This window comes from Xenopus laevis, chromosome 6S (assembly GCF_017654675.1).
Source record: "Xenopus laevis strain J_2021 chromosome 6S, Xenopus_laevis_v10.1, whole genome shotgun sequence".
Lineage (NCBI taxonomy): Eukaryota > Metazoa > Chordata > Amphibia > Anura > Pipidae > Xenopus > Xenopus laevis.
Window position 1 is genome coordinate 55,863,434 of NC_054382.1, and position 12,257 is coordinate 55,875,690.

At 41.2% G+C, this 12,257-nt stretch overlaps 1 protein-coding gene across 2 annotated transcripts in view; it reads right to left on the reverse strand.

Moving 5' to 3' along the window:
- atpsckmt.S (ATP synthase c subunit lysine N-methyltransferase S homeolog) overlaps positions 1-12,217 on the reverse strand; it is a 77,861-nt gene extending 65,644 nt beyond the window's left edge. Inside the window, 1 exon segment of one of the 2 annotated variants that reach the window (NM_001095448.1) lies at positions 11,757-12,217. The gene's annotated coding sequence lies outside the window, so the exon portion shown is untranslated. 2 annotated transcript variants of the gene reach the window in all.
- Between the last annotated feature and the right edge of the window lie 40 nt (positions 12,218-12,257).

The following is a 12,257-nucleotide window of genomic DNA, read 5'->3' on the forward strand; positions in this document are numbered from 1 at the left end:
CTGGACAGCGTGTCTGCAGAGCTACTGAGCAGCAGGAAATGTGTGGGTGGCTGTGCAGGAAGGAAGAGGTGAGTATGCGGCAGCAGCGCCATTTGCTACTTTGAAGTCGGATCTACGACAATCACGTCGCAGATCCGACTTGACAGGCCCCCAGCCTTGTTGCCCAGGGGGCTGTCAACCCTCCTGACTCTCTGCAGAGGCGGCAAAAGCCGCCGATGCAGAGAGAGGGGCTCAGCTGCAGGAGAACGTACGAGGCACGTTCTTGGGTTAAGCTATTAAAGGGTTAAGTTATTAAAAAATGTCCTCCCCTTTAAACAAAACAGGGATTATTTATCCATATATTGCAATATATTTAAGATGGCCAACTACATCAGTCATCCCTGATCTGGCCAGTCCTACACACAACTTTCATCTGATTCATTATAGGAACAGTAACACAAAAAAAGCATTTTAAAGTAATTAACATATAATAAGCATGCACTGGTAAAAGCTATGGGTTTGCTTCACACTACTATAGGGAAAAAGGGAGAAAAGTCACAGGTAACATAGCAACAGATAAGCCTGGTCCAATACATTGGTGTTTTATCTGATATCTGATTTGTTACCTGTGACTTTTTTTCTTTTTTCCAGCTTGAATAGCTGCCCCCATGGCTAAACAGCAGCAGTTTGTTTATATAAACTATAGTAAACTTTCTCATGCAAACACACCAGTTTTAACAGTGCAGAGCAACTGCACATTATATTTTAATTACTTTGATACACTTTCAGTGTTTCTTGTTATGAAGGGACTACGTTTTACCTGCAACTTGCTTGCTTTCACGGTTAAAACTCACAACCAGAATTGTCCTTTCATTGGCTACCACTGAGATCACCTGACTATAGCTGGAGAGGGTGAGAGCTAGAACATGGAGCTGGCCACTGCACCATGAGGGCAGATGACCTCTTGTATTTGTCTGAAAGCTCAAATCATAAAAGTTTTGCTTTGCAATGTCTTTGCTTACAAGGGTAATATTATGACATGTACAGCTGTACAGATATTCCATTTCCACTGCCTACTCAGTGTTAATATTTGAGTTAGGTGGATGAAGTGATAAGGTAGCCTGTGAAAACTATTTTATAACAGAAACTTGAAATAATGATCCAAATATATATATAAAATACAAACTCGATGATGCCAGCACTCTCGATAAAAGGTTCATGTGCCTGGGTGCAGCGTCCCACGTATATATCCATTCCAAGTTCAATAAGTTCCGCACTCTCAGGACTTTTTTTTAAAAGGAAAAAATGTTTTATTGTAGAAGTTACAGACTGACGTTTCGGCTGTCTAACTTCTACACTAAAACATTTTATATATATATATATATATATATATATATATATATATATATATATATATATATATATATATATATATATATATATATTAGCAAACAAGGGGAAGTTGTGCTCACCACTAATTTTTAAGCAGGGACGCAATAAGTTTCACAAAATTCACATAGACAAATATAAGAGGTCCTCTGCACTCAACCCATTATCAATATATTAAGGCAGGGGTGCCCAAAGGGTAGATCAGGATCAGTAGACCTTTAGCTGATGATCAGATCTCAAGCCACTGTCAACAAACATCTTTGTCTAAATCATCCTCCTGTGACATGAATTTCATTCAGATATTTATTATGTAAAGGTTACTTAAGAAATAGTTGTTTGTTAAAGGAAAACTATACCCCCAAAATGAATACTTTTTTAAGCAGATTTATATCATATTAAGTGACATTAATGAATCTTATCAAACTGGAATATATATTTAAGTAAATATTGCCCTTTTAGATCTCATGCCTTAAACCCCCATTTCGTGACGGTTTGTGTGCTGCCTCAGAGATCACCTGACCAGAAATACTACAACTCTAACTATAACAGGCTCATGTGACCTAAGAAGTATCGTTTGTTTGGTTTGTTTGTGTGCACAGTGAATCGTACGATCCCAGATGGTGGCCCTTATTTTTTAAAATGGCAATTTTCTATTTAGGATTACCCAATGGCACATACTACCGAGTATAAGCCGAGTTTTTCAGCATCCAAAATGTGCTGAAAAAGTCTACCTCGGCTTATACTCGGGTCAGCGGGCAGCAGCCGAGATTGCAGACACTTTTAATCATTCCTATACCAACAGTACACTTGGGGAGAGACTGCAATATCCCACAATGCCCTCTGTTGGTTTTATGAAAGAATAACAGTGCGCCCTCTGTTGGTTATATCAAAGAATAACAGTGACTGCAATATCACACAGCGCCATCTGTTGGTTGTATCAAAGAATAACAGTGACTGCAATATCACACAGCGCCATCTGTTGGTTGTATCAAAGAATAACAGTAACTGCAATATCACACAGCGCCATCTGTTGGTTGTATCAAAGAATAACAGTGACTGCAATATCACACAGCGCCATCTGTTGGTTGTATCAAAGAATAACAGTGACTGCAATATCACACAGCGCCATCTGTTGGTTATATCAAAGAATAACAGTAACTGCAATATCACACAGCACCATCTGTTGGTTGTATCAAAGAATAACAGTGACTGCAATATCACACAGCACCATCTGTTGGTTATATCAAAGAATAACAGTAACTGCAATATCACACAGCGCCATCTGTTGGTTGAATAAAGGATTAACAGTGATGGCAATATCACACAGCGCCATCTGTTGGTTATACGAAAGATCAGTGATGGTTTTATGACACACAGCACTCTCTGCACAATTCTCTGTCACCATCAACTTTGCAAAGAAGTCCGGTCGATCGCTGGGGGAGTCTCTTTGGCGGAAGGTGCGCTGCTGGGAGACAGGGCTGTAGTTGTGTCTAGGCTTATACTAGAGTCAATAAGTTTTCCCAGTTTTCGTAGGTAAAATTAGGTACCTCGGCTTATACTCGGATCGGCTTATACTCGAGTATATACGGTACTAGAAAAGTATTTTATTATGAAAATGGTTTGTTTACATGAAGCAGGGTTTTACATATGAGCTGTTTCATGCAATATCTTTTTATAAAACCTACATTGTTTGGGGGTGTAATTTTCATTTAAATATAGCAATATACATTTTCTCAAATCCATATTAAAGTAATATTTTTCATGTAACAGAATGCTAGCAATGTTTTATGGATTTTAGTACATAACTAAAAGTAGATCTTGTAATAGTAACGTATGGGCACTCCTGTATTAAGGACAATGAAACATTTTGTGCCTTAAAGGAACAGTTCAGAGTGAAAATAAAAAGTGGGTAAATATATAGGCTGTGCAAAATAAAAAATGTTTCTAATATAGTTAGTTAGCCAAAAATGTAATCTATAAAGGCTGGAGTGAACAGATGTCTAATAAAACAGCAAGAATCCAACTTCCTGCTTTTCAGCTCTATAACTCTGAGTTAGTCAGCGACTTGAAGGGGGGCCACATGGTACATTTCTGTTCAGTGAGTTTGTAATTGATCCTCAGCATTCAGCTCAGATTCAAAAGCAACAGAAATGACCCATGTGGCCCCCCCTCAAGTCTCTGATTGGTTACTGTCTGGTAGCCAGGGTAACCAGTCAGTGTAAACCAAGAGAGTTGAAAAGCAGGAAGTAGTGATCTGACTGACTTGTTATACATGAAATCACTCCAGCCTTTATACATTACATTTTTGGCTAACTAACTATATTAGAAACATTTTTTATATTGCACAGCCTATCTATTTACCCAGTTTTTATTTTTACACTGAACAATTCCTTTAAGGGTCACACAGGTGTGTTGGTGGGTATGCTATTGGGTTGGGCTTATTTTTGAATGCACTACACCTACCATCCCTCTAACTTTTTTTTCCATATTGTAACCACATAGCTATGTTCTCATGGGGGGACCATGTAGCTCTAGCAGTATCAGACCCTTCTCTAATGCCCTTTTGTGCTTTTCTTTAAGCTCCTATTCCCACTGTTTGGCTCTTACAGCTATTGCTCCTTCTAACAATCCCTTCTTTTGCACCCCTTGTACTAGTTATTTCCTCAGCATTTCATGAAGTATGCACCCCCTGCATTTCATGATTGGCATAGTTTGAGGCCCAAAACCATTTTATAATAGGTACAGCATGTGTCCCAAAGCGTTTCATGACAGACACAGCAATGTGCCCTATAACATTTCATGACATTATCTGCTGCATATATACAGGCATGGAACCTATTATCCAGAATGCTCAGGACCTGAGGTTTTCCAACAAATTTTTCTGTAATTTGGTTTTTTGAACAGTAACATCAAAAAATTAAATTGTTTTAAAGTAATAAAAATATAATGTACTGTTGCCCTACACTGGTAAAACTACTGTGTTTGCTTCAGAAACACTACTTATATTTATATAAATAAGCTTCTGTGTAGCAATGGGGCAGCCATTCAAAGGAGTAAAGGTTCAGGTTACACAGCAGATAAGCTCTGTAGATCATAATGATGTTATCTGCTATCCACTATTTAACGTGTGCCATATAGTCTTTTTTCAAATTCCATCATTGCTACACAGCAGCTTGTTTATATGAACTATAGCAGTGTTTCTGAAGTCAACAGATCAGTTTTACCAGTGCAGGGCAACATTACATGGTATTTTCATTACTTTAAAACACTTTCATTTTTTGGTGTTACTGTCCTTTAAGTCTACTAGAAGATCATGTAAAAATTAAACAACCCCAAAAGGCTGGTTTTGCTTTGAATAAGGATTGATTATATCTTAGTTTGGATTAAGTACAAGCTACTTGTAAGGAACTTACCCTGGTGGTCTAGCGGCAGCGGGGTCCACGCCGCGTCCTCGGCGTGGACGCCCGTTGTGCTGCTTCCTTCTCCTGTGCCGGCTTCCTCTAGGGCGCGCGCACGCTCGTTATTTAAAGGCGCAGTCGCGCTGGCGTCATCACGCCAGCGCGCAATTCAAAGGTATATAAAGCCCATTTAGATAACAGGACCTTGCCCGTTGTTAGGTTCAATTAGCTTGTTCCTGGGTGTTTATTGTGATTCCTGACTTGATCTACTGTGTTTGACCCTTGCCTGCCTGCTACTATTCTGACCTCTCCAATCCTGACCTTGCCTGCCTGAAACTACGTTGTTCTCTCCAATCCTGAAACCTTGCCTGTTCTTCGACTATTCTACGATCTCTAATCCTGATTCTGGCCTGTCTGACTATTCTAACTGCTTGTGCTGGCCCGGCCTGCCTGTTCCTGGTGTCTTCCTATCTTGCAGCATCCTAGTAAACAGTCGTGCCCCATTGCCTGCCAGAACTTACACCTTGCACCTCTCGTTAAGTCCAGGTGGCATCTGAGTAAGCTGAGGGCTCCTCCCGAGGCCAAAGGCGGTCACTTAACTGGTGAAGTCGAGCCGAGACCAGGGTGCTTGGTTTCTGTTCTGGTGTAGGGTGCCGACCGTGACACTACTGTTTCATTCTTACAGAGAAAAAGGAAAATAACTTTTTAAAATTTGGATTAGTTAGATAAAATGGAGTCTATGGGAGACAGCCTTCCCGTAATTCAGAGCTTTCTGGTGCCTTGCTAACAAGACAAAGTTCAATGTAAAGATTAGAACCATCTTACAGTTCATCTCTTTAAAAAGTTTTTTTATTGCTCCCTCACTTTGTCAGACAATAGCTCTCAAACATTAGAAAGCAGTTTATAATAGGTGCTAGGCTGGTTCATTGCACAACTCAAATAGAACACTGTTAGGTGTGGACAACAGAGGAATAGTGCAGAATTGCAAATGCACTTTTACTGCATAACCAATTTTCATCAGTTATAGTCTTTATTAGCTTGTGGAAACATGACAAAAGTTGTTATATATAGAAGTTACTAGTTCTTCAAAGTGAACTAATAATAAGCAAGAGGCATATTAAACACATAATGGCTAGGGAGACGGGTGACTAGGATTTAACCTTTTCGTGTTCCATGTCCCTTTATATTATTTGAGCCTCTCTCTCATGTCCAGTAGGGATAATCTTATAGGAATATTTCTATTTAAAAGTTTAATCCCATTTTACTGGTAAAGTACTACACTGGTACATGAATCGTGCTCTATAAAGAACCCCATGCTGCAGAAATGCATTGGTGTTAATGGAGCTAAAGTTAACATTTGTGCCATAGGATAATGCAAATAGGCAAAAGCGAAGAGATTGCATAAGCACTGCCACTTCCACTTAACCCATCATGGTCCTAAAGAGCTGAGAATGGTTCTTCTCAGAGGGTCAATGTGCTGTAAATAGTTGGAGTAAAATCTGTAGTGTCCAGAGTAGTGATCCCCCCCCACCCCTGTGCGTAGGCTAAGGTCACCATACTTCTTAAAGGAGAAGGAAAGGTTAAAACTAAGTAAGCCTTATCAGAAAGGTCCATCTAAATATACCAGTAAACCCCCAAAGTGGTGCTGCTCTGAGTCCCCTGTCAAAAGAAATACAGCATTTCTTTCCTTCTATTGTGTACACATGGGCTTCTGTATCAGACTTCCTGCCTTCATCTTAAACCTCATTGCCCTGGGCAAGAGCATGCTCAGTTTGCTCCTCCTTCCCCTCCCCCTCCCTTCTCTACTGTAATCTGAGCCCAGAGCAGGGAGAGACTCAGGCAGGAAGCGATGTCACACCATGTTAATACTGCAGCTCCTATCCTAAACAAACAGAGAGTTTCTAGAGCTTTTTACTCAGGTATGGTAAGACATTCTACAGAATAAATATAGCATTCTAGCTTGCACTATTGCAGCTAATCTATTGGCAATAAAATGCCTCCGTAGCTTTCCTTCTCCTTTAAGTAAAATCCACAGCAAAAAAAAAAAAAAAAAAAAATTAATTAAGGCCACAACTACTTCTGGACATGCACTTTTATGTAATCAAGAAATATTTATATGCATATTGGTGTTATTTGTGGTCAATTTTTATCACAAATAACTTTTGTCACTCTTTACTTCCCAGTCAGTATTAAACTTTACTGCTGCAACTTCTGTGCAATGACTTGGAGACACATGTGGAATGTGCATTCCTCAAGCAAACTGTCTTTCTAATCCATGTGGAGCACACAAGTCTAAAGAGAAGCAGCAGCACAACCATTGCTACAAACAGGGAATGAAATGGTTAAAACAGATCAATTCAGGAAAGCAGTATAAATCTTTCTGACAGGCAGGGAGAGGAAAATTAATATCTGTAAATAAATAGACAATCTAACTGGGGAAGTATGGCATTTCATAGGGCCAATGTAACAACAGATCAAGAGCCAGAGGAGCAGACCAAAGAGAAAGCAGGAGAAAGTTGCAGGAGCTGTTCAGCTGACCCAAATAGAACACTCTGATTTCTATGCATGCTTGTCTGGGAAAACTTTACCGTTGCCCCGCCCATGGGTCATTACAGCCAATAAGAGCTGTTTAATAATCTATAATCTGGTCCTGAGTACCACACAAGTCAGTTTCACAGACAAATACTGACCAGCTGCCTCACTTTTTGTGTCGTGTAGCGTAGCCTAGCAATCAATTGAAGATTCTTGACTGCTGCAGCCCTAGAATCTAGTGGAGAGCAGGGCTGCAGCAGTCAAGAATCTTCATAGACTAGAAGTGCTGTCCAACTTCTATGGTACCGAGGGCCGGAATTTTTCCAGTCTGCATGGTGGAGGGCCGATAACGGAAGCCAGTGTTAGCCGCTCCCTGTTTTTAGACCACACCCACTTTAAACCACACCCATGTTACCGCAAGACCATTTCCACATTAATAGCAGACCAAAAAACCAAATGGTTGGTGCTCAATGCAGGGATCAGGGCTGGAACTAGGGGTAGACAGAGTAGGCGGCTGTCTAGGATGCCATCATTGAGGGGTGCACTTTTCAAGCGTTTATTTAATAATTTGTTTCAGTAATCATGGTCACCCAGTTGGGTGGAATCCATCTCCTTCCCCTTCTACCTCTTGCCGGCAAGTAATAGCTCCTTCAATGCGGTGCACCGCGACGTGCATACACACGTCAATGACATCACTGATGTGTTGGATGGCAGAGAGCTGACGGCCTGCTTGGTGTGGCTCTTGCTGCTCTCAGCCTTGCACATTTGCACTGAACTGAAGACATTCTTTCTATTACTGTAAAGTGTAAAGCTTCCTGCTGGCACAGCCAGGTGCAGATTTGGGTGCCATATGTTTGCTGTTGCTGCTGGGATGGGTGCTGGCACAGGTATATAAATACTTGGGGGCAATATGTTGTGATCATATTTATTTTTGGCTGCTGCTGACACAGGTAAAGATTGGGGGCAATATGATGGCTGCAGGAGGGCTGTATGATGGATGGCTGCTGAGCTTGCACAGGTACAGGGGGCAGTAATATAAATGAAAAAGTGTTGCACACTTTCTTGATCTCTTTATTTAAAAACCACCATGGTAAGGAGGGAAATGGTAATGCAGGACAGGGGGCACTGAGTGAAGCTCTTGCCTAGGGTGCCGAATTACCTTGTGCCTGCCCTGGCAAGGATGTCACTCATATGTGAAAAAAGTTAAGTCATATTATGACATACCCTTAAAGGGAATCTGTCGTAATTTTAAACTTTTTTTTTTTTTTATAAAAAACACACATCCATAAACACTGTCTGGCAAATAAAATGTTAATCCACAAATCCATGCATAAGTTATTTTAGTTTGTATTTTGTCATGGGGGCTTCCATTTCTGCTCATTACACATTCATCCTGTGCTGCTCTAACAGCAGGCACAGCATTACCTGTGTGCTTGGAGGCAGCCACTCTGTAATGAAAAGCCAAGTCGCACTACCACATGAGAATCTAGCTGTACACTCCCCCTCCCCTCTCTGCCCATGCGTGTGATGTTTGGAGGAGAGAGGTCACATGGTTTGCAGGGAAGCAATTACTTTCACTTTCCTTCGTTCTGCTCTACAGCTGCACTAGCAAGCCCCTCCTCCCACAGACACTAACAAAGCTCCTGCCGTTCTGTAAGTTTGATCTCTGCTTTCCTTTGGAGGGGGGAACTTTCTCTCCTTGTTGCCTTCCTAGTTAGTTTTACTGGTTACTAGATGATGTAAAGGAGCTGTGAGTTCCCTCTGCTATCCACCTCACACACACTGCGCTCCTTTCCTGCCTGCAATACTTCTTTTTTCATTAACTACTTACTGCCTCCTTTCTCCTGAGCTATTTTAACCCTTCCTAGACTTCCTCTTAAGTTTCCTTGGTTTTCAAGTATGTCCTTATTTTATCCTTTTTTTCTATTCCCTGTCATCAGTCCTGGGAGTGTACTCCTGTGTTTCTGCCATTCATTTTTGTGTAAACAAATATAATAAACTATCTATATAAAATATTTTTTCCAGTGCCCAAAATGAATTGTGTGTGTGTGTATGTATGTATATATACATATATATATATATATATATATATATATATATATATATATATATATATAAAACGAAATAAGTATAACGAAAAGGAACCGCGCTCACAGGGCTTTATGAAGGTGCAAAATCAAAAATTTATGTTTATTTCGACGTTTCGGCTATTCACTTAAGCCGTCATCAGGAAGTCCATATATATATATATATTTTTTTTTTTGAAATGTAAGTGGGGGCAGTGATCACAGGACTATCTTATTTCAGTCCTTCTGAAGTGGTGTCAGTAAGAGTTTATCTTGATACCTGCCTATTGTTCAGTTGACAGGCTCAGCAGACAAGGCTCTATTTACATTACAGCAGCTTGTAGGAGGGAGGGGTAATGACATCACTCCAACTTGCAGTGCAGCAGTAAAGTGTGACTGAAGTTTATCAGAGCACAAGTCACATGACCTGAGGGCAGCTGGGAAATGTCAAAATGTCTAGCCCCATAGCAAATTTTAAAATTAGATATAACAAAATCCATTTCTTGTTTTGAAAAACAAGAATGCAGGATTCTGCTGTAGTAGCACTATTAACTGATACATTTTGTAAAAAAATTTTTTTCCATGACAGTATCCCTTTAAATATGCCTCCTCCTCCCCTGTGTATAATACAGTACCCCAGCATATCAGTAAACACCTTAGGGGCCACTAACAATAATTTTCAAATGCTAACAAACCCCCAGAACAAATACCAAAGTATGACACACACAGGGAGCATATGGAAGGCAGAACAGAGCAGGAGACAGGAATCAGGACCATACATGGGCCGACAAAAGCTGCCGACAGACTGTGTCGGCAGCTTATTGGCCCGTGTATGGGGCACCCCGACGGGCTTCACCGATCGAGATCTGGCCGACTTACGACTATTCGTTGATGCGGTCCTGCGATCTGACCGCCCGTTAGGCATCGTTAGGATCCGATCGTTGGGCCCTAGATCGGATCAGCCCGATATTGCCCACCTCAAGGTCGCCAAACGAGCGGATCTCTCAATGTATGGCCACCTTAAAATGTACTACATACAGTGACACAGTGCTGGTGCATTTTGTATTAGGTGTGAACAGGTGAACAATGTGGGCAGTTTCAGTCTGGGTCTCAGGTGTGAACATTACAGGGCTTTAGGGGAGTGAACAATAGAGGTGTCACAAGTGTGAACAATACAGGGGGATCACAGGTGTGAACAATGCAGGGGATTAGTCTGAATTTGATCTTTAGACAATGCAGGGGCCAGTTAATCTCTGTAGTGATACCTTTTAAAGTTTACATATGGTAAGAAGACACAGCAGGCAGACTTTGATGTGGAGGGCCACGTGAGGGGGAGTCGCAGGCCGCCAGTTGGACAGCCCTAGATCATTCAATAGGGATGCAGCTTGCTCTGCGCTACAATAGGCTGTTACAGGAGTTGTCGCTAACGAGGGGTTTTTAGCCGTCGGTTTTAACCTGTTCCCTTCAGGAAGAAAATGCTGAGCTGTGAATAGGAGAGGGTTAATAAGGGCTCTCCCCTATCATTTGTGATTTCATTAGCGTCATCCATGGTGGGAACAGCATGCAGCAGCAGGACATCATTGGGTGCTTTAAATGTGGGTGCTAAATAGAAGGTTAAGCAGGCACCCTGTAGGCACTGGATATTGTGTTCTGCAACCTCACTTATGCATTAACTTTGTGATCATGAGGGAGCCTATAAGCCATTGGGTGCTGCTGGAGAGCAATGGGTTCCACTCATTTTAACTGTTAGTAGGCTGCCACACTATGCATGTGTGCAGGCAAAGCTGGGGGGGGGGGGGCTTGCACTGCATGAAGATTGCCCCCCCCATTTACATCAAGCAGGGATAGACAATATGCAGGGGCATAACTACAGAGGAAGCAGACCCTGTGGCTGCTGGGGGGCCCAGGAGGTATAGGGGGCCCAATGAAACCCTAATTATTGAGCAATTTCAATATATATTTTAAAACAGGACAACATCTGGATATGTTGGGGACCCTAAAATTAATCTGCTGTGGGGCCCAGTAACATCTAGTTACGCCACTGACAATATGCAGTACCTTCAGATCCCATATAACCCCCACATGCCAATGCTGATAAAGGGAATGGAATGGCAGATAAAGTATGGAAAACGAATATTAGTATAAATCAGAGTAAATCTATTCTAAATAGTATTATAACCATTTTATGAGCTTGGGATACGTTTTCTTGTGCCATACGGTAGACGGCCCACTATTTTTATCAGGGTAGATCGCCTGATGGGGCCCAGTAGATCACAGGGTAACAAAGTCCAAGCAAATAAATGTGAAAAAATTGTCAAGGCAACGTTTTCCACGTGTTACATGCATACTGTAGTACTTGAAAAAAAAAACGGTAAATGTAAAAATCACTGACCTTCACGAAAGTATACTCTGGGGAAGGTTCTTTCCAAACCCAGGATAGGACGAGTTCTGTGGAACAGTGGCAAGAGGAAGGGGAGGAGAGACTGCATGGGAAAGCACATGTCGTGCAGCGAGGAGATTTTTCCATTTAAAGGGCCAGCAGTTTAAAAAAAAATGTTGCAGTGCTTAATGCGTTGTTCCGTAGTGCTGTTCGAAATGTTTTCGGTACGCACGCGTTTAAACACTATTAACGTTTATCGAAATGACTAACTAATGTATAACAGCAACTGAAATGGTTGCAGGTAAACTCTATAGAAAAATACTAGTAAATTATGTTTGTTTAGCAATTCACTTGTAATTAAAATATTGCGTATTATTTAGCGCCCTGCCACATAGAAAATAAATAAGTAGCCATTGCTACAAATAGGCAAGGTATTGTATTTGTATTCTATATGTAATCATACTTCATCTCCCCCGCCCTCACCAAGAGATGCTTCTAGAACGTAGGAAATAA